The sequence below is a fragment of the Rutidosis leptorrhynchoides genome, chromosome 4 (assembly GCF_046630445.1).
Source record: "Rutidosis leptorrhynchoides isolate AG116_Rl617_1_P2 chromosome 4, CSIRO_AGI_Rlap_v1, whole genome shotgun sequence".
NCBI classification, from domain to species: domain Eukaryota; kingdom Viridiplantae; phylum Streptophyta; class Magnoliopsida; order Asterales; family Asteraceae; genus Rutidosis; species Rutidosis leptorrhynchoides.
The window spans coordinates 25,085,332-25,112,014 of record NC_092336.1 but is presented as its reverse complement, the minus strand read 5'-3'; positions in this window follow the sequence as shown (position 1 = coordinate 25,112,014).

The window sequence follows — 26,683 nt, the reverse complement described above, 5'->3', positions numbered from 1 at the left end:
TTTGACCCAAAAATAAAAGCCCAGTTTTGAGCCTCTTTTACAGTTATAAACCCGTCCATATTTGAATTCTCGTTCCGATTCCTCAAAATTTCTACAAGTATATCTAGGGTATATGTAACCGTATCATACCCAGCTTCTATACGTATTTACTATTGGTATATACCAACAATAAACTTCAATGATCAGCCACTAGACATGATGTTACATGTGGGAACCAGCCATTTAACCTCATGTGTGACTTTTGTGCAAGAAAACAAACTAAATCTCCTATATATCCATCCCATAATCATGCTATTTTGCACACACACACACATACAATTTCATTTCCAATTTTATTTCGAGTTAATTCACTCCCTAATCTCTCTTCATTTACCTATTCAAGAACGTATCAATATAGTCATCCGATTTCAAGGAGATTACTTCCAATCTTTCAATCCCACTCCACCACTCTTTTGATTCCAAGATTTTTCTTACCTTTTCCAGTAGCTTTGTCCAAGTAACTTGAGGTAGTAACCTTATTCATAACCTTATTCGATTCATATTTATATAGCTATCTTATTTTGTGTTGTAAAATTTTAACAACAAGAACATAGTTTGAGTGATTTCAAACTTGTTCGCAAACTAAATAGATCCTTCTAATTTGATTTTAAAAAAAAAACACTTCAAGACCTGTAATATATCATATTATGACAAAATCGGATTAATCATATCTTGGCTAATTAACATAATATTTAATATATATTTACTTATGATTTGATTTTATATATTTCAGGACCACCCGTAAACAACACGAGAAGATTAATCATAAGACCTCATGATTGTACGCAACACGTCATTTGACAACACAGTACTTTATGTACGCAACACGTCATTTGACAACATGGTACCATGGGTCAAGATTAATTCTGATCAATACGAATACGATGGGGTCTTTATTTATTTTATTTAAGCAACTAATTGTGGACCACTAACATCGGACTGCTAACTACGGACTAAGAAAATATTAAAAGTATATATATATATATATATATAACGATTACTTGAAAAGAAAATATGTTGATATATTATATATATGGTTAGGTTTGTGATATCAATCGGAGACCAAGTCGTGATAAATACCTTCAAGGCAAAAGTGAGTATATAGTCCCACTTTTAAACTCTAAATATTTCGGGATGAGAATACATGCATTTTATGATTTACGTTATGGACACAAGTGATTAAAAATATATATTCTACGTTGAGTTGTACCACTGGCATACTTCCCTGTAACTTGGTAACTATTATTTACATGAGGTATTGTAAACGCGAATCCTGTTGATAGATCTATCGGGCCTGACAACCCCAACCGGACTGGACGACCAGTATTCAACGGTTGCACAGTACTTCATTTCGGTGACTACACTTGGTACGGTGTAGTAAGATTTAATAATAAAGGGAATATGCGACGTTGATTAAATGTTAAGTATGGTTATCAAGTGCTCAACAACTTAGAATATTTTTATTAAAACGTTTATATATGAAATCTTGTGGTCTATATTTATAACGCTGCCGGCATTAAACCTATATCTCACCAACTTTATGTTGACGTTTTAAGCATGTTTATTCTCAGGTGATAACTAAAAGCTTCCGCTGCAACATGTTGAATTTAAGCAAGATCTTGAGTATGCATATTTGTGTCAAAAATAAAACTGCATATCGGAGGATTTGTAATGTAAAATATGTTGGAGGTCGTATTGTTATTATCACATGTAAAGTTTGTAAGTCTAAGATTATCGCTAAACGATAATAATTATTAAGTTGTTTAAACCTTGTATATGTAATAAAAGCTATGGTTTGTATTGTAAAAACGAATGCAGTTTTTGAAAAATGTCACATATAGAGGTCAATACCTCGCGATGAAAGCATATGTTATTGTATTCGTCCTTATGGTTAAGGTCGGGTTATGACATGTGGTATCAGAGCGTTGGTCTTAGAGAACCAAGAAATTTGCATTAGTGTGTCTTATCGAGTTTGTTAGGATGCATTAGTGAGTCTGGATTTTGACCGTGTTTGATTTCGAAAACTATTGCTTATCCTTGTTGGTTAAAAATTAATATGTAAATATTATGTGGTATTAACGTGCTAGTTGTTATGTGATAGATGTCTCGCTTAGAACTTATTATCACATTCAGCGACTCCGAACCAGAATCTTCAGATGGTGTTCCAGTCATTAACCTATCCGATGATGAAAACGACACCTTTGGGGAAGACTCACAAGTTCCGGATGAACCAATTGAAGAGGAACCAGAAAGTGATCCTGAGGAGGAAGAAATACAGGAAATTACGAAAGACAAGTTCGAACGAGGAAAGAAACGAAAGGCTACTGAAATGGAAAATTCAAATCCCGAGTCTAGAGAGAATGTTGTTGCACCAACTCCACCAGATACTTCCACACCTATTCCCGCTATTCCTATTAGTTCTATCCCGACATCCAGTTCTTCGGTTCCTCAGCCAAAACACAGGGAGACAACCAGGATAACCTTTGAGCGATTTCTTTGAACACAAACGCTTTGGGTTAAATGATGCGCTGTTGTTTTAAACCATGGGATAATATAATGTTTTGTATATTATTACTAGTGTGGTTTGCTTAATGTTTGATGTAAGATAAGCATATGTAAAATAGTGAAGTGTGAAATGCAATAATTTTCCATGGTTAAGTATTATTTGGGTGGTAGTAATTGATTTTCGTACTAAGCTATTAAGTATGAACTTTAACGGGTAGGTACTACCCTAGATATAATTATAAAACGCTAATAAGAAGAAAAGGCTTTTATAATAATAACTGGTTCATATTATTAATAAGCTACGATGTACTGTAAATACATACTACATCTATAATATTCCATGTGAATAATTATTTTTTTTCATTCTTGTTGAAGATTATGGCGCGATTGAACCGAATGACGGAACAAGAAATCCAGGAACTCATCAATCAGCGAGTGAACGACAGAATGTTATGGGTCGAGGCTGCAAGAGGTGCTGCAGTTAACCCAAATCCTCGTGTGGGGTGCACTTACAAAACTTTTCAAGGTTGCAAGCCCTCATCATTCAGTGGAACAGAAGGACCGGTTGGTTTAACCCGGTGGATCGAAAAGATTGAGTCTGTGTTTAAAATCAGTGGTTGTATTGAGAAGGACATGGCCAAGTATGCATCGTGCACCCTACAAGATAGTGCACTCATGTGGTGGAAAAACTATGTGAAGGCCGTAGGAGGAGATGTAGCTTATGATACTCCTTGGGAAGAATTCAAAACAATGCTAATCAACGAATATTGTCCAAGGAACGAGGTTAGGAAGTTGGAAGCTGAATTACGAAGCCTGAAAGTTGTTGGTACTGAACTCACCAACTACAATCAGCGATTCATGGAATTAGCTTTGCTATGTCCCGAATTGGCACCAACCGAAGAACGAAAGATTGAACTGTACAAAGACGGGTTGCCTAAAAAGGTCAAGGCAAATGTTACAGCATCCAAACCCAAGACTATTCATGAAGCTATCACCATGGCGAACGAGTTGATGGACCAGATTATTCTGGATAAGAACACCGATGTCAAGACATCGGGAAACAAAAGAAAGTGGGAAGGTAATCATCAACAATCCAACAAGAAACAAGAAACCACGCAAGGTGTGGGTAGCGGTTCGAACTCAGGTTACAAGGGACGAAATCCTTTATGTAACAGATGCCACAAACATCACTCTGGTTATTGTAATGTGGTGTGCAACAATTGTAATTGAAAAGGTCATATTGCTGAAGATTGTAGGGTTCCCGCTACAAATACAAACGGTACCAAGACTCCTACCACCAATGCAAATAGAACTGCCTTGGCTACTGTTACTTGTTATGGGTGTGGGAAACAGGGTCATTATAAGAGTCAGTGCCCGAATCCATAGAAGAATAATGGATCTGCACTTGGAAGAGCATTTGTTATTAATGCTAGAGAGGCGTATAAAGACCCAGAGCTTGTTACGGGTACGTTTACCATTAATAACTTATCCGCATCTATTATATTTGATACTGGTGCCGATAGAAGTTATGTGTGTAGAGACTTTCACGCTAAATTGAATTGTTCATTATTACCTCTAGATGCTAAGTACATGATTGAGTTAGCTAATGGTAAACTAATTAAAGCCGATAAAATTTGCCATGATTGTAAAATAAATTTAGCCGGAGAAACATTTAAGATTGATTTGATACCCGTAGAATTAGTAAGTTTTGATGTAATAGTCGGCATGGACTGGATGTCCAAAATAGGAGCTGAAGTTGTGTGCGCCAAGAAGGCAATTCGCATTCCTCGTAAGGATAGAACGCCATTAATGATTTATGGAGAGAAGGGTAACTCAAAGCTAAAACTCATTAGTTGTTTGAAAGCTCAAAAGTGCTTGAAGAAAGGGTGCTATGCTATCCTAGCACATGTTAATAAAGTCGAAACGAAGGAAAAAGTGAAGAGCATCAACGACGTGCCTGTGGCAAGAGATTTTCCTGAAGTATTTCAGGAAGAGTTGCCAGGATTACCTCCATTTAGATCTGTAGAATTTCAAATAGATCTAGTACCAGGAGCTGCACCAGTGGCTCGTGCTCCATATAGACTTGTACCATCTGAGATGAAAGAGTTACAAAGCCAGTTACAAGAATTACTGGACCGTGGTTTCATTCGACCGAGCACTTCACCGTGGGGAGCTCCGATTTTATTCGTCAAGAAGAAAGATGGATCTTTCCGAATGTGTATAGATTATCATGAATTAAATAAGTTAACTATCAAGAATCGGTATCCACTACCGAGAATTGATGACTTATTTGATCAATTGCAAGGATCATGTGTGTACTTGAAAATCGACTTAAGATCGGGCTATCATCAATTACGTGTCAAAGAAGAAGATATTCCGAAAACTGCTTTTTGGACACGCTACGGTCATTATGAATTTTTGGTCATGCCGTTTGGGTTGACTAATGCGCCAGCTGTATTCATGGACCTCATGAATCGAGTTTGTAGTCCGTATTTAGATAAGTTTGTTATCATTTTCATTGACGATATTCTTATCTATTCCAAGAGTGAGCAAGAGCATGAGCAGCATTTAAGGTTGGTATTAGAATTGTTAAGAAAAGAACAGTTATACGCCAAATTTTCTAAGTGTGCATTTTGGTTGAAAGAAGTGCAATTTCTTGGCCACGTTGTTAGTAGCAAAGGAATTCAGGTTGATCCAGCTAAAATTGAGGCCATTGAAAAATGAGAGACTCCTAAGACACCAACGCAGATACGCCAATTTTTGGGTTTAGCTGGTTATTATAGAAGGTTTATTCAAGATTTTTCCCGAATAGCTAAACTATTAACAGCGTTAACGCAAAAAGGGAAGAAGTACGAATGGACTTCTGAGCAAGAGAGTGCATTTCAATTACTGAAGAAGAAGTTGACTACAGCACCTATTTTATCATTATCTGAAGGGAACGATGATTTCGAGATATATTGTGACGCTTCGCGACAAGGTTTTGGTTGCGTCCTTATGCAACGGAAGAAAGTTATAGCATACGCATCCCGATAATTGAAGATTCACGAGAAGAATTATACGACGCATGATTTAGAATTGGGAGCAGTAGTGTTTGCATTGAAGATATGGAGACACTATTTATATGGGGTTAAATGCACTGTGTTTACTGATCATAAAAGCCTTCAACATATTTTTGATCAGAAACAGCTGAACATGAGGCAACGTAGGTGGGTCGAGCTGATAAACGACTATGATTGTGAGATTCGCTATCATCCCGGGAAAGCGAATGTAGTGGCCGACGCTCTAAGCAGAAAGGAACGAGAACCAATTCGAGTACGAGCAATGAACATAAAAATTCGCATGAATCTCAACTCACAAATCAAAGAGGCTCAACGAGAAGCTCTTACTAAAGAAAACATAGGAAATGAAATAATGAAGAAGTATGAGAAGCAACTCGTTATGCGGGAAGACGGAATTCGATATTTTGCAAACCGTATTTGGGTACCGAAGTTGGGTAGATTAAGGAAGTTGATATTGAATGAGGCACATAAGACAAGATACTCGATACATCCTGGAGTTGGAAAGATGTATCAAGATCTTAAGACGCATTATTGGTGGCCTAATTTAAAGACAGATGTTGCAACATATGTTGGGGAATGTTTAACTTGTTCCAAAGTCAAAGCAGAACACCAGAAGCCATCAGGGTTACTTCAACAACCAGAAATCCCAGAATGGAAATGGGATGGTATTACCATGGATTTCATCACAAAGTTACCTAAGACTGCCTGGGGTTATGACACCATTTGGGTAATAGTTGATCGTCTCACCAAATCTCCACATTTCTTGCCTATAAAGGAAACGGATAGAATGGAGAAACTATTACGATTATACATAAAGGAAATTGTTTCAATGCATGGAATACCTATTTCCATTATATCCGATCGTGATAGTAGATTTACATCAAAGTTTTGGCAATTACTACAGGAGGCCCTGGGAACCCGTTTGGATATGAGCACCGCATACCATCCGCAAACTAACGGGCAGAGTGAAAGAACAATTCAGACTCTTGAAGACATGCTCAGGGCATGTGTGATCGATTTTGGAAATGGATGGGATAAATATCTACCATTAGCAGAATTCTCGTATAATAATAGTTATCATGCGAGCATTAAAGCTGCACCATTCGAAGCACTGTATGGAAGGAAGTGTAGATCCCCTATCTGTTGGAATGAAGTAGGAGATCGACAATTAACAGGTCCCGAGATCATCCATGAAACTACTGAGAAGATAGTGCAAAACAAGGAGAGATTGAAAACAGCCCGTAGTCGCCAAAAGAGCTACGCGGATGTCCGAAGGAAACCATTAGAGTTTCAGATCGGTGACATGGTTATGCTAAAGGTGTCACCTTGGAAAGGTGTAATACGTTTTGGAAAAAGGGGTTAATTGAACCCAAGGTATGTAGGCCCGTTCAAGATCATCGAACGCATCAGACCGGTAGCTTATCGACTCGAGTTACCACAACAACTCGCCGGAGTACATAATTCATTTCACGTCTCAAACCTCAAGAAATGTCTTGCAAAGGAAGATCTCACCATTCCTCTTGAAGAAATCCAAGTCGATGAGAAACTACAATTCATAGAAGAACCAGTCGAAATCATGGACCGTGAAGTTAAACGGCTCAAGCAGAGCAACATACCAATCGTTAAGGTTCGTTGGAATGCTCAAAGAGGTCCCGAGTTTACTTGGGAACGAGAGGATCAGATGAAACAAAAGTACCCATATTTGTTTCCCGACAACGCAAAATAGGTACAACTTTAAAATTTCGGGACGAAATTTATTTAACGGGTAGGTACTGTAACGACCCGGATTTTTCCGATCGTTTTATACTTATGAGATTAATATTTACATAAAATAAACCTTACCAACATGATAAGCAATCCAAACTGTTGAGACTTATGTTTTTGAAAAGAGTTTCACACAACGTTTGACCGTCCAATTTGACCGATGATATCACGAACTATATAACACACGATAATTATACGATTATGTATATGTACATATCTATACATATTTAACATGATTTAAGGATGGTTTAACATTTCATTGTGAACTAACAACAATGAGTTATAAGTATACTTTGAGACCACTAACTTAAGTTTTCAAAACGATAACTATATGTAACGTTCTTTGACATATATACTTACGATTATGTGGAGTGCACACTTGTTTGAACTTATGTTGATTATGACGGGGGTTCGGGGGCAGCGCCCCCGATAAGCAGGGTCCAAGGGGTGGCAACCCCTGGAGGGGTCCAAGGGGCAGAGCCCCTGGCTGGGGTCGAGCTGCCAGGTCAGCTTGGAAATTTTTTTTTTTGGGCTAACATTGCTTTATTAAAAATGTCTTAAAATTTTATTTTGGCCCGGTTTGACCCAAAAATAAAAGCCCAGTTTTGAGCCTCTTTTACAGTTATAAACCCGTCCATATTTGAATTCTCGTTCCGATTCCTCAAAATTTCTACAAGTATATCTAGGGTATATGTAACCGTATCATACCCAGCTTCTATACGTATTTACTATTGGTATATACCAACAATAAACTTCAATGATCAGCCACTAGACATGATGTTACATGTGGGAACCAGCCATTTAACCTCATGTGTGACTTTTGTGCAAGAAAACAAACTAAATCTCCTATATATCCATCCCATAATCATGCTATTTTGCACACACACACACATACAATTTTATTTCCAATTTTCTTTCAAGTTAATTCACTCCCTAATCTCTCTTCATTTACCTATTCAAGAACGTATCAATATAGTCATCCGATTTCAAGGAGATTACTTCCAATCTTTCAATCCCACTCCACCACTCTTTTGATTCCAAGATTTTTCTTATCTTTTCCAGTAGCTTTGTCCAAGTAACTTGAGGTAGTAACCTTATTCATAACCTTATTCGATTCATATTTATATAGCTATCTTATTTTGTGTTGTAAAATTTTAACAACAAGAACATAGTTTGAGTGATTTCAAACTTGTTCGCAAACTAAATAGATCCTTCTAATTTGATTTAAAAAAAAAAACACTTCAAGACCTGTAATATATCATATTATGACAAAATCGGATTAATCATATCTTGGCTAATTAACATAATATTTAATATATATTTACTTATGATTTGATTTTATATATTTCAGGACCACCCGTAAACAACACGAGAAGATTAATCATAAGACCTCATGATTGTACGCAACACGTCATTTGACAACACGGTACTTTATGTACGCAACACGTCATTTGACAACATGGTACCATGGGTCAAGATTAATTCTGATCAATACGAATACGATGGGGTCTTTATTTATTTTATTTAAGCAACTAATTATGGACCACTAACATCGGACTGCTAACTACGGACTAAGAAAATATTAAAAGTATTAAAAGTATATATATATATATATATATATATATATATATATATATATATATATATATATATATATATATATATATATATATATATATATATATATGTAACGATTACTTGAAAAGAAAATATGTTGATATATTATATATATGGTTAGGTTTGTGATATCAATCGGAGACCAAGTCGTGATAAATACCTTCAAGGCAAAAGTGAGTATATAGTCCCACTTTTAAACTCTAAATATTTCGGGATGAGAATACATGCATTTTATGATTTACGTTATGGACACAAGTGATTAAAAATATATATTCTACGTTGAGTTGTACCACTGGCATACTTCCCTGTAACTTGGTAACTATTATTTACATGAGGTATCGTAAACGCGAATCCTGTTGATATATCTATCGGGCCTGACAACCCCAACCGGACTGGACAACCAGTATTCAACGGTTGCACAGTACTTCGTTTCGGTGACTACACTTGGTACGGTGTAGTAAGATTTCATAATAAAGGGAATATGCGACGTTGATTAAATGTTAAGTATGGTTATCAAGTGCTCAACAACTTAGAATATTTTTATTAAAACGTTTATATATGAAATCTTGTGGTCTATATTTATAACGCTGCTGGCATTAAACCTATATCTCACCAACTTTATGTTGATGTTTTAAGCATGTTTATTCTCAGGTGATAACTAAAAGCTTCCGCTGTAACATGTTGAATTTAAGCAAGATCTTGAGTATGCATATTTGTGTCAAAAATAAAACTGCATATAGGAGGATTTGTAATGTAAAATATGTTGGAGGTCGTATTGTTATTATCACATGTAAAGTTTGTAAGTCTAAGATTATCGCTAAACGATAATCATTATTAAGTTGTTTAAACCTTGTATATGTAATAAAAGCTATGGTTTGTATTGTAAAAACGAATGCAGTTTTTGAAAAATGTCGCATATAGAGGTCAATACCTCGCGATGAAATCATATGTTATTGTATTCGTCCTTATGGTTAAGGTCGGGTTATGACAATCTCCGCCTAAGAAAACCACCCGACACTTTGGTACACTCAAGAACACACCATGAACAGCCCACAAGTCGTGATATACAGCCAATACACTACTTGGAACTTCAATTCAATCAAAAACGTGTTTTAGACGTAACGGGTGATTCGTGGCTCGGATTGAGATGACCCGAACATGAAAGTTCGCCCCACCATCAGTCCTAACATACTAACACACCCTAAAGTCACCAAATATGGTCACAAAGTCGGACCAAACCGGTTCATACCAAAATCACATTTCAATCTTAACAAAATACCACTTTGCTCGTATCTAGGGCTCCGGGAATCGAAACGACATGAATCCGGAGTCTAAAATTAATGTCTTGATGAGAGGAACTCATTTATATACTTTATTTTATGATCAACATCAGTTACAATATCAGAAACACACGAAAAAGCTGCTGTCCCAATTTTATCAAACCGAAAAAATATGCAATCGAGCAATTCTACGCATACAATCAACAATACAATAACATATTATCATCATACTATCAATATAACATGTAAAAACAGAAAAATAATTGAAAAATTGAAAATCTAGTGTTAGGGTTTATACCCTAATCAACAATCAAGTAATATGAACGCGTAGAGATCGTTGTGTAGAATCAGATTATGTTGAAAGCCTCTTGAAATGATTAACAATTTTGTGAGATGATGATGATGTTCTTGGTGGTAGGTGACGGCAAGGAGAGCAAGGGGAGGAGGAAACAAAAATTAAAATGTGAAAATGGGGAAGAATGAAGTAGTGATTAGGTTTTGATCCCTAAAACTACAAGTTTAGGAAAAATGGCACAATACCCCCCTCCCCCTTGATATTTTTGGCTGAATTATGAAGGGTGTGCCCCACTTGTGGGCCAACTTGATAAATGAAAGAAGTCTTGTGGCCCGAATGCCCGAACGAAGCCCGAAACGCGAAAACACCACTACTCGATTGATTTTTCGGAGAGATAACAAATACGCGACGAATAAAATATATAAACACTATATATGATCATATGACATTAAAATATCATATTTAAAATAATTAGGACTCTAAAATCCCAAAAGCTCGACCGTTGGTTTGAAAACCGAAAAGATTCTCCGGATAGAAATCCGCGACACGTAGAAACGTACAATTAAAGATATGAATACAAATATTCATATAACACATAATAATTAGTATATTATTACAAAGATAATAATATAGGTCATAGAAATGACGTGGCACGAATAACAGTTAACGGTCGTTAAATAATTAACGGTAAAAGATAACGAAAAAGTAGGGTCGTTACAGTACCTTCCCGTTACGGAAATTTCGTCCCGAAATTTAAGCAGGTGCAGGGGTTGACTCGGCATCTGGGAACAAATGCGGGTACTTCTGCCTCATCTGATCTTCACGCTCCTAAGTGAACTCTGGACCGCGTCTGGCGTTCCATCTAACTCGAACAATAGGAATTCTACTTTGTTTGAGAGTCTTAACATCTCGATCCATAATTTCAACAGGTTCCTCAATAAAATATAGTTGCTTATCAACATGAAGCTCCTTTAGAGGAATAGTCTTATCGGCCTCGGCCAAACACTTCTTCAAATTCGACACGTGAAAAACGTTGTGAACAACACTGAGTTCTTGTGGCAATTTCAAACGATAAGCCATGGGTCCAACTCTCTCAATAATCTCAAACGGTCCAACAAAACGAGGATTCAACTTTCCTCTTTTACCAAAACGTATCACGCCCTTCCAAGGTGATACCTTCAACATAACACGATCACCGACCTGAAATTCAATATCGTTCCTTCTCTTATTGGCATAACTCTTTTGCGACTTCTGGCGGTTCTCAAACTTTCTTTAATCTGTACGATTTTCTCGGTAGTCTCATAAATAACTTCTGGGCCTGTGAGTTGAGCATCCCCAACCTCATTCCAACAGATAGGAGACCTACACTTTCTACCATACAGAGCTTCAAACGGTGTGGCTTCAATACTTCCATGATAACTATTATAATAAGAAAATTCAGCCAATGGAAAGTATCTATCCCACCCATTACCAAAATCAATCACGCATGCTCGTAACATGTCTTCCAAAGTTTGAATGGTCCTTTCACTCTGACCATCTGTCTGCGGATGATAAGCGGTGCTCATATCCAATTTAATTCCCAAAGCTTCCTGTAAAGGGTTGCCAAAACCTCAATATAAATCGACTGTCTCGGTCTGAAATAATAGGTACAGGAACACCATGTCTAGAAACAATCTCCTTCAAATACAAACGAGTGATCTTCTCCTTTGAATCTGTTTCTTTAATCGGTAAGAAATGAGCTGATTTTGTGAGTCGGTCAACAATCACCCAAATGGTATCATAACCACCCACAACTCTCAGTAACTTCGTAATAAAATCCGTTGTAATACCTTCCCACTTCCACTTGGGAATCTCAGGTTGCACCATAAGTCCAGACGGTTTCTGATGTTCAGCTTTAACCTTAGTACAGGTCAAACACTTAGCTACATATGTAGCCACATCAGCTTTCAAATTAGGCCACCAATACAGCTCCTTAAGGTCATGATATATCTTTCCTGAACCAGGATGAATATACCCAGACTTATGAGCTTCATCTAAAACAAGTGATCACTGTACACTGTACATTTAACCCCATATAAGCAATGTCTCCAATTCTTGAGTGCGAACACAACAGCTTCCAATTCTAAATCATGGGTTGTATAATTATGCTCATGGATCTTCAACTGACGTGACGCGTAAGCAATGACTTTCTTTCGTTGCATCAAAACACAACCAAAGCCCTGACGCGAAGCATCACAACAAATAACCAAGTCGTCATTACCTTCAGGTAGTGATAATATTGGAGCGGTAGTCAACTTTGTAGAGACCCGTCCTAATCCATCCGGACGAAGTCCATATCGATCATAAACGATTCATAACAGTTGATTACATCGCGAGGTACTTGACCTCTATATGATACATTTTACAAACATTGCATTCGCTTTTGAAAAGACAATTTTTCATTACATCGAAAATCGACAGGCATGCATACCATTTCATAAAATCCAACTACAATTGACTTAATAATAATCTTGATGAACACAACGACTCGAATGCAACATCTTTTGAAATATGCCATGAATGACTTCAAGTAATATTTCTAAAATGATCAAATGAACAGCGGAAGATTTCTTTCGTACCTGAGAATAAACATGCTTTCAAGTGTCAACCAAAAGGTTGGTGAGTTCATTAGTTTAACATAAATAATTATTTCATAATTTTAATAGACCACAAGATTTCATATTTCCATTTCTCATAAACATACGTCCCATGCATAGAGACAAAAATATCATTCATATGGATTGAACACCTGGTAACCGACATTCACAATATGTATATAAAAATATCCCCATCATTCCGGGATCCTCCTTCGGACATGATATAAATTTCGAAGTACTAAAGCATCCGGTCCTTTGGATGGGGCTTGTTGGGCCCGATAGATCTATCTTTAGAGTTCGCGTCAATTAGGGTGTCTGTTCCCTAATGCTTAGATTACCAGACTTAATAAAAAGGGGCATATTCGATTTAATAATCCAACCATAGAATGTAGTTTTGATTACTTCTGTCTATTTCGTAAAACAGTTATAAAAGCAGCGCATGTATTCTCAGTCCCAAAAATATATATTGCGAAAGCATTTAAAAAGGGATTAATGAAACTCACAATACGATATTTTGTAGTAAAACTATGCATACGACGATACTGAACAATGCAAGGTTGACCTCGGATTCACGAACCTATATCAAGTATTTATATTAGTACATATAATATCAATTAAACAAGTTGTATATATATATTAATATTAATATACTTAATAATTTGTATGTTATATTAATAAATAGTTTAATTACAACCATTTTATATATTTTAGATAAATAATTAATATTTATATATATGATTATATTAAAATATGTTTATCCATTATATAAAACTTAATTAATATTTTATAATAACTACATTTTATTTAAATCAATATGTAATTTTAGTATAGTTAATACCTATGTAAAAAAAATATATATATTTTTTTTATATATATAATAGTTGCTTGTTAAAATAATAATTATAATAATACTAAAATAATAATAATAATAATATAAGTTTTTGTAATAACCATACTTAAATCGTAATTAAATTCATTCTTATAATTAAAATTATATTTCTTATTACTATCATTACGCTCATGATCGATATCGTGATCATAATCATATTATCTTTATACCCTAACTTATGTCCATAAGCATATCTATATACTTATTATTTTCATTCTTTAACCACAATCATATTTATTAATCTATTAGTGTATATAATTATACTTAAATCAAAAGCACAACAAGTTTATATCATTTTATTAACATCCTTATTATTTTCGTAATACATAATAATAATAATAATAATAATAATAATAATAATAATAATAATAATAATAATAATAATAATAATAATAATAATAATAACAATAATAATAATAAGGTTTATGTTTATACCATCATAATCATAATCATGCATTACTAACATCATCATCATCATCTCGCATCTGTATCATCATCATTATCCTAACCAAACCATCATACATCATATCATCATCGAGGTCATCATCATCACTGTAACTTCATCATAACATCATAACCGAAATCATTGATCATCATCATCATCATCATCATCATCATCGTGAACTTCCTTCTTCATCATCTATCGTATGCTTATCATCATACTCGTGATATCATCATCTTTGATATCACGATCCATCATCATCATCATCATTAATATAAAGGATCGTGGCCATACAATTTTTGCTGCTATTGTTTATGTACGTAATAAAATTTGCTAGCCTTGTGGACTATGGTTACTTCTAGGCCCAACAATCCTCTAAACCCATATTGAATAAATCGTGCAGCCCAACATGGGTGTTTATCCAGCAAAAACGTTAACGTATTGAATACTGTATCAATCATTGTTTTCGTTTTTAATTACAGTCTTTATTGAATACGTAATCATCCATTATAATCATCCAGTCGTTATATCTTTTTTTATATCATCTATTATCATCATAACATCGTAGGGTCATCATCATCAAACATCATTACTAATAATCGTTCACTGTTTTCATCATCTTTATTATTACTATCCATTGTCTTCATCATCAACGTTGTAACGGAAACGAAGTGAGATAGCAGTTGCAGCAGTTTTGAAGTTGCCGTAGTTAAAACAATGATGCTGTGGCGGTTTATTGTAAAGAAAAGTAGAAGAGTATAGTAACAGCTACATCATCGAGAATTATACAAATAACAAGTAATTTAGCGACTATTCTCGAATAAATTGGAAATAGAAACAGAAAGTATGCAGGTGTTTTTAAATGGTGGTTTCGTGGGGTTTGAACCGAATCAAGACAGGAACAAAGTAATAGCAGTAACGGTGGGTGTTGATTTGGTGTTCGATAGTGGTGGTGTTAACAACCAAACAACAGGTCATCTAGCAAAGTATTCGCAGATTCTTATTTGGGTTTGTGGTGATCGTGTACTTTAGCAATCGGTGAGGTTATCTTTATGGTGGTTGTGATGGGTTGTCGAATGTAAGCATGAAAATAGAAGATACCGGTTCTAATTGTTATGGGTTTAAGGAAGATGGTGTTTCGATGATGGGTTGGTTGGGAAGGGAAGTCGAGTAGTAGCGGATGGAAGAGATGGTTGCATATTTGATATGTGATCCCAACAAAATAAGGAGCAATGGGTCATTGGTTGTAATTGATACTTACATATGTTTATATATAATTTAAATTTTGTATGGTAATCAAAACTAGCCCCACTTATATATACATGTGAAAGTTGTTTGTCTATGTTTGAGAAAAGGAACTCAAAAGTTGTAGTAGGTGATGTTTTTGGATGAGTGTTCAATTTTCAATCCTCCATATGTATAACCGAATATGGTATATAATATAATAAATAAAATCATAATATAATAACAATGATTGTTGATCAAATGAAACATGTGATCACACAGTAGCCTTCTTTTAACTCTTGTGTCGACGGTTTCAATTTGGTTCTTATATCGTGGTTCATTGCTAAACAGTTAACATCTAAAAGTCTTCCTAAAAATCCCAAATTTTTAGATTAAACATATTTAATTATTTCACTCAATACCTGTTTGAAACCTGATCAAAAAGGTTAAATAATTATTTATTTTATGTTCCAATTTATATGTACGGAGTGCTAATATTTAATCTTAAAAGGGTAAAAATATTTTTGACAAATCTAAAATCTTCGTAATTAATTTACAGTTCAACTTTTATTTCAATCCTTCATGGACATGTAAAATATCTATTTTAAAACTAACAAATCATCAACCGAGTGCTACTGACGATTACTTAATTAGACTCGAAATCGTTTATTTTTAATATATTATCTTTCTATATATAAAGAGTTTTAAATAGCAAATTTAACTACTAAATAAATATATTATATATCTTTAAGCCATTGAATTTAATATAATTTATATATTTACAAGTAATATTTATATACCTATTTATATATATAAATATATATCTATATAATAATAATAATATTTTTCATTACATCGCATATTATTTTTCATATTTATTTTCAACAATTAAATCATATATTATTTCAAATAATATTTTCAAATTAATGTATATGTATTTATTTATATATAGTTGTTCGTGAATCGTCGAGAATGGTAAAGGTCAATTGAATATACAAAACAGTTCGAAATATTTGTGACTCAACATTACAGACTTTGCTTATCGTGTCGGAAATATATAAAGATTAAGTTTAAATTTGGTCGGAAATTCCCGGGTCATCACAGTACCTACCCGTTAAAGAAATTTCGTTCCGAAATTTGAGTGAGGTGGTCATGACTAACAATAAAAATGTTTTCATGACAACTATGAGTTGATAAATTGAGTTTTATCATTATTGACTAATATAGATAAAACAATTCGAATAGATGAAGTGTACGAATGAAGCTGTCACAACAGATTGAGATAGAGATTCAACTTTTGACGTAGTCAGGGTTGAATTTTGAAAATAAAGTTTGTCTTAACTTTTGACGTCGTCTTGATTGAATTCCGGAATTCAAGGGATTTAAAAGAAAATCTTCAAAATCCAAAAGATCTGATTCTTCAACGAATAAAGATATTAAGATCTCTATAATTAAATACGGTGATCTGCCTCAATTACTATGTCTGTTATTTTCATTATAAATTAAGCTCTTCTGTTCTCTTATTCACACCAATTCCTATACTTTCCTTCTTAGTCTATATATCCAAAAGATTGTGAAAATGTTTAATTCCGTGCTAATCCTTGGTATTTTTCAAATTATCATTTCTGTCACCCCTTCTTTTCAATCTTCCATCAGAAGAATCTGTTTACTTCTACTATTACCTTGAGGTGATACTATTCTTAATTATAACGTGTCTTTATATTGCTGTTCGTATTAATATCCATGGTTTGTAACCTTCATGTTGTTATTGGGCTTTATATTTTCTCTTATATTTTGGAGCTCTTTGCCTTTTTATTCTCCCCTCAACCTCTGGTAAAGCGAGTAACGGTCCAGAATTCATAGGTATGAAGTTTTAGATGAACATAGTTATTGTTCTAAGAATAAAATCGTAATGGCATGACCTTGATTTGGTAAGTTACCAGAATATTCCGGAAAAGACCGAATCATCAAGAAAAATATTTTCTTGATATGTTAAGAGATTAGATAGAATGTAAGAGTCGTATAAATGGCACATGATGACGGTATGTTTTGTGAATCATCGTGTTTCATTAGAAACTCAGCATGAATTACTGTAATATAATCACGTTGATCAAGTGTCATTATATTATACTAACTCATGCATCAGTTCCCAGCATTACGTCAATAACATTTATATTTTAAGCTCGAAAGTTTACAGAATATAGAAACTAACAGTTTCTATATGATGTAACACTGATAGCACGAAGAGATAATTAATATCGGACGAGAATATTTATGAAAATATCTTCAGAAATATTGAGGATGTTTATAATGAAAGATACGATAATATTTTTGAATATCTAAGATCAGAGAATGATGGAGACTATTGTCTGGAAGGGTTTAGAGTAACGAGCAAGATATTCGCTAAAGACTTCAGCAGACATTGAATCATTTAGATTCTTTGAAGTCAAACTTATTCTTTGTGATTTGTCCACGGCTTTCTTCATAGTTTCGCATAATCTGCTTTTCGGTACTAAATTTTCTCTTGAATGTTTCCAATATAATGATACACAGGAAGTACGAAGGGGTATATAATTTCAGACGAGAATATTTATGAAAATATTCCCAGAAATATCGAAGATATTGATGATGATATTTTGAAATTTCTAGGTTCGATGGTTGATGAAGAAAAATTTTCCGCAAGATTTTAACATGAATTTGGAGCAAGATATTCTCTAAATATTTCATCGGATCCAGAATTACCTGAATCCTTTGAATATAGGGTTTGGTCCTTGTATTTGTCCTTGGTCTCCTTCATGGTTAACTCTATCAGTTTTCCAGTTCCAACGTTTCTGAGCTTTTCCAACATATTATTCTTTATCATCAAACTTCCTACGACTAAAGTCATTTATGGTTGCCTACAGTTTCTGCTGCTTCAATCAGCTTTTTCAACATTCAGGGTATTGATTTGTAGATTGAGTGCTTTTCAGAATTTCAGAATGGAAGATCATAGTTCTAAGAGATAAATGTTATATGGATACTTATAACTGTTGATGTGGAAATGTTGCGAGACTCACAGTACAGATTTGCTGATTCCCGGTAATTAGTATGGCAATTCTTGTTACAAAATGCGGATAAGTACATGATAGGGTTTTAACGAACAAATATAATAATTCTTCAGAGAACTTAAGTCGATGAGTAATGAAGTTGCAGATAAGTTTCTGTTACTGTGGTGAAATATAAACAGTTCCCCAATAACGATGATGAAAGGCAGGATTATAAATCAAGTTATAATAAGTTTAATCCGAACGAAAGTCAAAATTGATTTGCTGGAGCTATGACAAAATTGGCTAATTTGGAAAGAGATTGCAAAATTATTTTGGGTAATAATAACACTAGAGGAATTAACATAGCTATGTGTTAATCGTTTATTCAGTTTCCAAGAATTTTCAGGTGTATAACTATATGCATAAATCTTTTCTTCCGTGGATGAAGTGCAGTTGGTTCATCCTTCGATTGAGGTGTTTTCAAGAATTATGAAAGATTTTTGAACGCAGATTGTAATCGTCGAGATACAAATGAAGTTTGAGATGAATTCAAGTGACAAACTTGAAGAATTGTTTAGTTTCATATGTTATAGTCAATATTTTAATTCATTTTAATTGTCCAATGTTATTAGTCCACAGTCGATAGTCCACAGTTAACAGTCCAATAATTCATATATAATTGAATATATAATATTTGAATTAATAATTATGTATCGTGACCCGATATTTAAAGTGCGTAAAATAAATAACAGAAAAATAAATGACGATAAATAAAGTGCGTAAAGTAAATAACAGAAATTAAATGACGATAAATAGAATTGCAATAATTAAATTGAGATAAAATAAAATGTAATTCGGAATTAACAGTTAGCTAGGAACAGTTAGCTAGGATTTTATTAGCGTGGTTTCTTAATAAAAATTTAATATTGTTAATTAGTCTGTTTCTAATCAATTTTTATTGTGTCCATTATTTCTTCATTATGCCACTTGTTGGATTCTGATAGGTCAAAATCCAAATATGAAATTGGATTTGAATGAAAATAGTTATTCTTTGGTGAACGGATAAGTATCTCGGTGGTTGTAAATAGGATAGTGAATAACTGTTGAATCAGATTCGAAGAATATACAGTGTAACTTATTAATATGAAATTTAAATATTCCTCGAGTATTACCTACCCGTTAAAATATTTTCACCATTAACAGTTTGTACAAAAGAATTTTTAATTACAATCTTTTCGAAAACACATATACATATATATTTTCTTCAGATGTAATCATGGATTTAATGAGTCAATATTATATTAAACTCATTTGATTTTCGGTTGGAACTAGAATAAATAATCTCTAAAATATTAGAGGTTACATATTCGTCATGTCGAACTAAGATAAATGAGGTAGAACGATACGTAGAGCGAAGATCATACTCAAAGTACAGATGGTGATATTAAATCATGGATTGTTGATGGTACTGGTGCTGTTATTGATGGTACTGTTGGTGCCGGTGATGTTGCTGAAGCTGGTACATTTTGCACCATATTCTCCGAATTGGTTATTCGAGCGCGAAGTTCGTTGACTTATTACTCCAGGATGATTGTCGGTCGGAATGAGCGGATGAATAAGGTTCAGAATTGTGGATAGAATATAATCTTGTCGAGTTACCCTGGAAATGAGACTGAAAATGGTGTCTCGAATAGGTTCGCCAGAAAACGCTTCAGGTTCATTGGTAAGAGGTGAATTCGGTTGTTAGAAGGGATTGCCTTCTGCGCGTTTCCATTAATTAAGTTGACTACGAACTCATCAGATGAATTGATAATGGCTGATTGGTTAATTCATGCCGATGACGTTGTTTTCGGAGCTTAGGTGAACATCTATGTCGGAATAACTGTCTGAATAGCTATCGAAATAGCTATCGGAATCTAAGGGACTCGAACTGGTTGCAGGATTCATCTCGTACGATCAGATGAAGGATTTTTGATAAGAAATAGATTATAGGATGTAGATTAGTACCCTGCAATACATAGTTTACATATGCATATATAATACTAAAATCCCATAAGTTACGGAGGAATCTACGGAAGTTGTCAGGCAAAGTTACAGTAACAGATACGCTAAGATATAAAGTAGCAGATACGCTAAGATATGAATTTTGTCTATACACTATTCATGCAGTCAATGCAGTAAAATGTGTCTAGATTAAGAATGATAAGCAAGTGATTCCCTAAGAATGATAAGCAGGAATTTTCGACACGAAATGATAAGCAAAACTTTTGACATGCAGACACGGTCGGAGTCCAGACTCACTAATGCATCCTAACGACTTATCAGTTAGACACACTAATGCAGACCTGGTTCGCTAAGACCACCGCTCTGATACCAATAGTAGAGACCCGTCCTAATCCATCCGGATGAAGTCCATATCGATCATAAACGATTCATAACAGTTGATTACATCGCGAGGTACTTGACCTCTATATGATACATTTTACAAACATTGCATTCGCTTTTGAAAAGACAATTTTTCATTACATCGAAAATTGACAGGCATGCATGCCATTTCATAAAATCCAACTACAATTTACTTAATAATAATCTTGATGAACACAACGACTCGAATGCAACATCTTTTGAAATATGCCATGAATGACTTCAAGTAATATTTCTAAAATGATCAAATGAACAGCGGAAGATTTCTTTCGTACCTGAGAATAAACATGCTTTCAAGTGTCAACCAAAAGGTTGGTGAGTTCATTAGTTTAACATAAATAATCATTTCATAATTTTAATAGACCACAAGATTTCATATTTCCATTTCTCATAAACATACGTCCCATGCATAGAGACAAAAATATCATTCATATGGATTGAACACCTGGTAACCGACATTCACAATATGTATATAAAAATATCCCCATCATTCCGGGATCCTCCTTCGGACATGATATAAATTTCGAAGTACTAAAGCATCCGGTCCTTTGGATGGGGCTTGTTGGGCCTGATATATCTATCTTTAGAGTTCGCGTCAATTAGGGTGTCTGTTCCCTAATTCTTAGATTACCAGACTTAATAAAAAGGGGCATATTCGATTTAATAATCCAACCATAGAATGTAGTTTTGATTACTTGTGTCTATTTAGTAAAACAATTATAAAAGCAGCGCATGTATTCTCAGTCCCAAAAATATATATTGCGAAAGCATTTAAAAAGAGATTAATGAAACTCACAATACGATATTTTGTAGTAAAAATATGCATACGACGATACTGAACAATGCAAGGTTGACCTCGGATTCACGAACCTATATCAAGTTATTATATTAGTACATATAATATCAATTAAACAAGTTGTATATATATATTAATATTAATATACTTAATAATTTGTATGTTATATTAATAAATAGTTTAATTACAACCATTTTATATATTTTAGATAAATAATTAATATTCATATATATGATTATATTAAAATATGTTTATCCATTATATAAAACTTAATTAATATTTTATAATAACTACATTTTATTTAAATCAATATGTAATTTTAGTATAGTTAATACCTATGTAAAAAAAATATATATATATTTTTTATATATATAATAGTTGCTTGTTAAAATAATAATTATAATAATACTAAAATAATAATAATAATAATATAATTTTTATAATAACCATACTTAAATCGTAATTAAATTCATTCTTATAATTAAAATTATATTTCTTATTACTATCATTACGCTCATGATCGATATCGTGATCATAATCATATTATCTTTATACCCTAACTTATGTCCATAAGCATATCTATATACTTATTATTTTCATTCTTTAACCACAATCATATTTATTAATCTATTAGTGTATATAATTATACTTAAATCAAAAGCACAACAAGTTTATATCATTTTATTAACATCCTTATTATTTTCGTAATACATAATAATAATAATAATAATAATAATAATAATAATAATAATAATAATAATAATAACAATAATAATAATAAGGTTTATGTTTATACCATCATAATCATAATCATGCATTACTAACATCATCATCATCATCTCGCTTTCGTATCATCATCATTATCCTAACCAAACCATCATACATCATATCATCATCGAGGTCATCATCATCACTGTAACTTCATCATAACATCATAACCGAAATCATTGATCATCATCATCATCATCGTGAACTTCCTTCTTCATCATCTATCGTATGCTTATCATCATACTCGTGATATCATCATCTTTGATATCACGATCCATCATCATCATCATCATTAATATAAAGGATCGTGGCCATACAATTTTGCTGCTATTGTTTATGTACGTAATAAAATTTGCTAGCCTTGTGGACTATGGTTACTTCTAGGCCCAACAATCCTCTAAACCTATATTGAATAAATCGTGCAGCCCAACATGGGTGTTTATCCAGCAAAAACGTTAACGTATTGAATACTGTATCAATCATTGTTTTCGTTTTTAATTACAGTCTTTATTGAATACGTAATCATCCATTATAATCATCCAGTCGTTATATCTTTTTTTTATATCATCTATTATCATCATAACATCGCAGGGTCATCATCATCAAACATCATTACTAATAATCGTTCACTGTTTTCATCATCTTTATTATTACTATCCATCGTCTTCATCATCAACGTTGTAACGGAAACGAAGTGAGATAGCAGTTGCAGCAGTTTTGAAGTTGCCGTAGTTAAAACAATGATGATGTGGCGGTTTATTGTAAAGAAAAGTAGAAGAGTATAGTAACAGCTAAAGCATCGAGAATTATACAAATAACAAGTAATTTAGCGACTATTCTCGAATAAATTGGAAATAGAAACAGAAAGTATGCAGGTGTTTTTAAATGGTGGTTTCGTGGGGTTTGAACCGAATCAAGACAGGAACAAAGTAATAGCAGTAGCGGTGGGTGTTGATTTGGTGTTCGATAGTGGTGGTGTTAACAACCAAACAGCAGGTCATCTAGCAAAGTATTCGCAGGTTCTTATTTGGGTTTGTGGTGATCGTGTACTTTAGCAATCGGTGAGGTTATCTTTATGGTGGTTGTGATGGGTTGTCGAATGTAAGCATGAAAATAGAAGATACCGGTTCTAATTGTTATGGGTTTAAGGAAGATGGTGTTTCGATGACGGGTTGGTTGGGAAGGGAAGTCGAGTAGTAGCGGAGGGAAGAGATGGTTGCATATTTGATATGTGATCCCAACAAAATAAGGAGCAATGGGTCATTGGTTGTAATTGATACTTACATATGTTTATATATAATTTAAATTTTGTATGGTAATCAAAACTAGCCCCACTTATATATACATGTGAAAGTTGTTTGTCTGTGTTTGAGAAAAGGAACTCAAAAGTTGTAGTAGGTGATGTTTTTGGATGAGTGTTCAATTTTCAATCCTCCATATGTATAACCGAATATGGTATATAATATAATAAATAAAATCATAATATAAAAACAATGATTGTTGATCAAATGAAACATGTGATCACACAGTAGCCTTCTTTTAACTCTTGTGTCGACGGTTTCAATTTGGTTCTTATATCGTGGTTCATTGCTAAACAGTTAACATCTAAAAGTCTTCCTAAAAATCCCAATTTTTTAGATTAAACATATTTAATTATTTCACTCAATACCTGTTTGAAACCTGATCAAAAAGGTTAAATAATTATTTATTTTATGTTCCAATTTATATGTACGGAGTGCTAATATTTAATCTTAAAAGGGTAAAAATATTTTTGACAAATCTAAAATCTTCGTAATCAATTTACAGTTCAACTTTTATTTCAATCCTTCATGGACATGTAAAATATCTATTTTAAAACTAACAAATCGTCAACCGAGTGCTACTGACGATTACTTAATTAGACTCGAAATCGTTTATTTTTAATATATTATCTTTCTATATATAAAGAGTTTTAAATAGAAAATTTAACTACTAAATAAATATATTATATATCTTTAAGCCATTGAATTTAATATAATTTATATATTTACAAGTAATATTTATATACCTATTTATATATATAAATATATATCTATATAATTATAATAATATTTTTCATTACATCGCATATTATTTTTCATATTTATTTTCAACAATTAAATCATATATTATTTCAAATAATATTTTCAAATTAATGTATATGTATTTATTTATATATAGTTGTTCGTGAATCGTCGAGAATGGTCAAGGTCAATTGAATATACAAAACAGTTCGAAATATTTGTGACTCAACATTACAGACTTTGCTTATCGTGTCGGAAATATATAAAGATTAAGTTTAAATTTGGTCGGAAATTCCCGGGTCATCACAAACTTCTTCTTCAGAGTTTGAAAATCAGTCTCTTGTTCATCCTTTCACTCATATTTCTTCCCCTTGTGCGTTAAAGCAGTCAGAGGTTTCGCTATATGAGAGAAATCTTGAATGAACCTTCTATAGTAACCTGTCAACCCTAGAAACTGACGAATCTGAGTAGGAGTCTTCGGAATTTCCCACTTCTCAATTGCCTCAATCTTGGCAGGATCAACTTGTATTCCCTATTCACTAACAATATGTCCAAGGAATTGAACTTCTCTTAACTAGAAAGCACACTTAGAGAACTTAGTGTACAACTCTTCTTTCCTCAAAAAATCAAGCACCAACTTCAAATGTTCTCCGTGCTCTTCATCACTCTTGAAATAAATAAGGATGTCGTCGATGAAAACGATAACGAATCTGTCCAGATAGGGTCTGCACACACGGTTCATGAGGTCCATGAACACAGCAGGTGCATTTGTTAATCCGAACGGCATAACAAGGAATTCGAAGTGACCATAACGGGTGCGAAAAGCGGTTTTCGAAACATCAGATTCTTTAACGCGCAATTGGTGATAAGCAGAATGAAGATCAATCTTAGAATAAATGGACGAACCTTGAAGTTGATCGAACAGATCATCAATTCTCTGAAAAGGGTAACGATTCTTAATAGTACGCTTGTTTAACTCACGAAAATCAATACACAATCGGAACGAACCATCTTTCTTCTTGACAAACAAAATAGGAGCTCCCCAAGGGGACGAACTGGGACGAATGAAATATAGTTGCAACAACGATGGAAGAAATATATAGAATAGTAACATCGGTGGCATAGATATATAAGGCAATTCTCTCAAGGGAGATAACGAGGATCATGGACTTCAAAGTAAATTTTCATTACATTTTCGAAAGGAAGACGTACGAAAGGTGTGATATTTCAACGAGAGTGAACTTCCTTGTACAATGAGCGAGAAAATCTAGGATTCATCCATATTCTTAAACTTATATGCGGATGAAAGGAAACGTGAATCGTGGACTATAAAGAATGGCTGGCTCCAGGTGAGATGAATCTCCAAAAATAATTTTGTGCACTTCAAAGTATTGAATCCTAGGATTGATGTTTACGAGGGTGTTGCGGTTGACAGCGAAATATTTAGAGTAGAAACTCCTCAAACGGTCTAGTGTAATATATATCCTTGATACCCACTATAACAATAGTTTGGGTAGAAACCCACCTAGCACCTTTTCTACAATAGGGTGACCACCGAGTGTACCCTAGAAAATTGATTTATCGATCTGCGTTTCGGCAATGTCCAACCATAAGAGGAAAAATTTTATGAACGCGAAGACTCTCGCACAAATTTTATAAAACCGGCATCCAAAGTGGTGTAAGAGCTTCTATCAATGAACTTAATGGTAAGTTTCATCCTTAAACGAAGGATGAGAAGAACTGTGATCCAGACACTCTGTAGAGTAATGCAAAAATTTGATAAAATCAATCAAAGGAGTTTTGAAAAAGCTTTAAACGTTTGATGTGACAACATAAACGGAACGAAGTTCTTAGTAAATTTAGAAGAATGTACAACG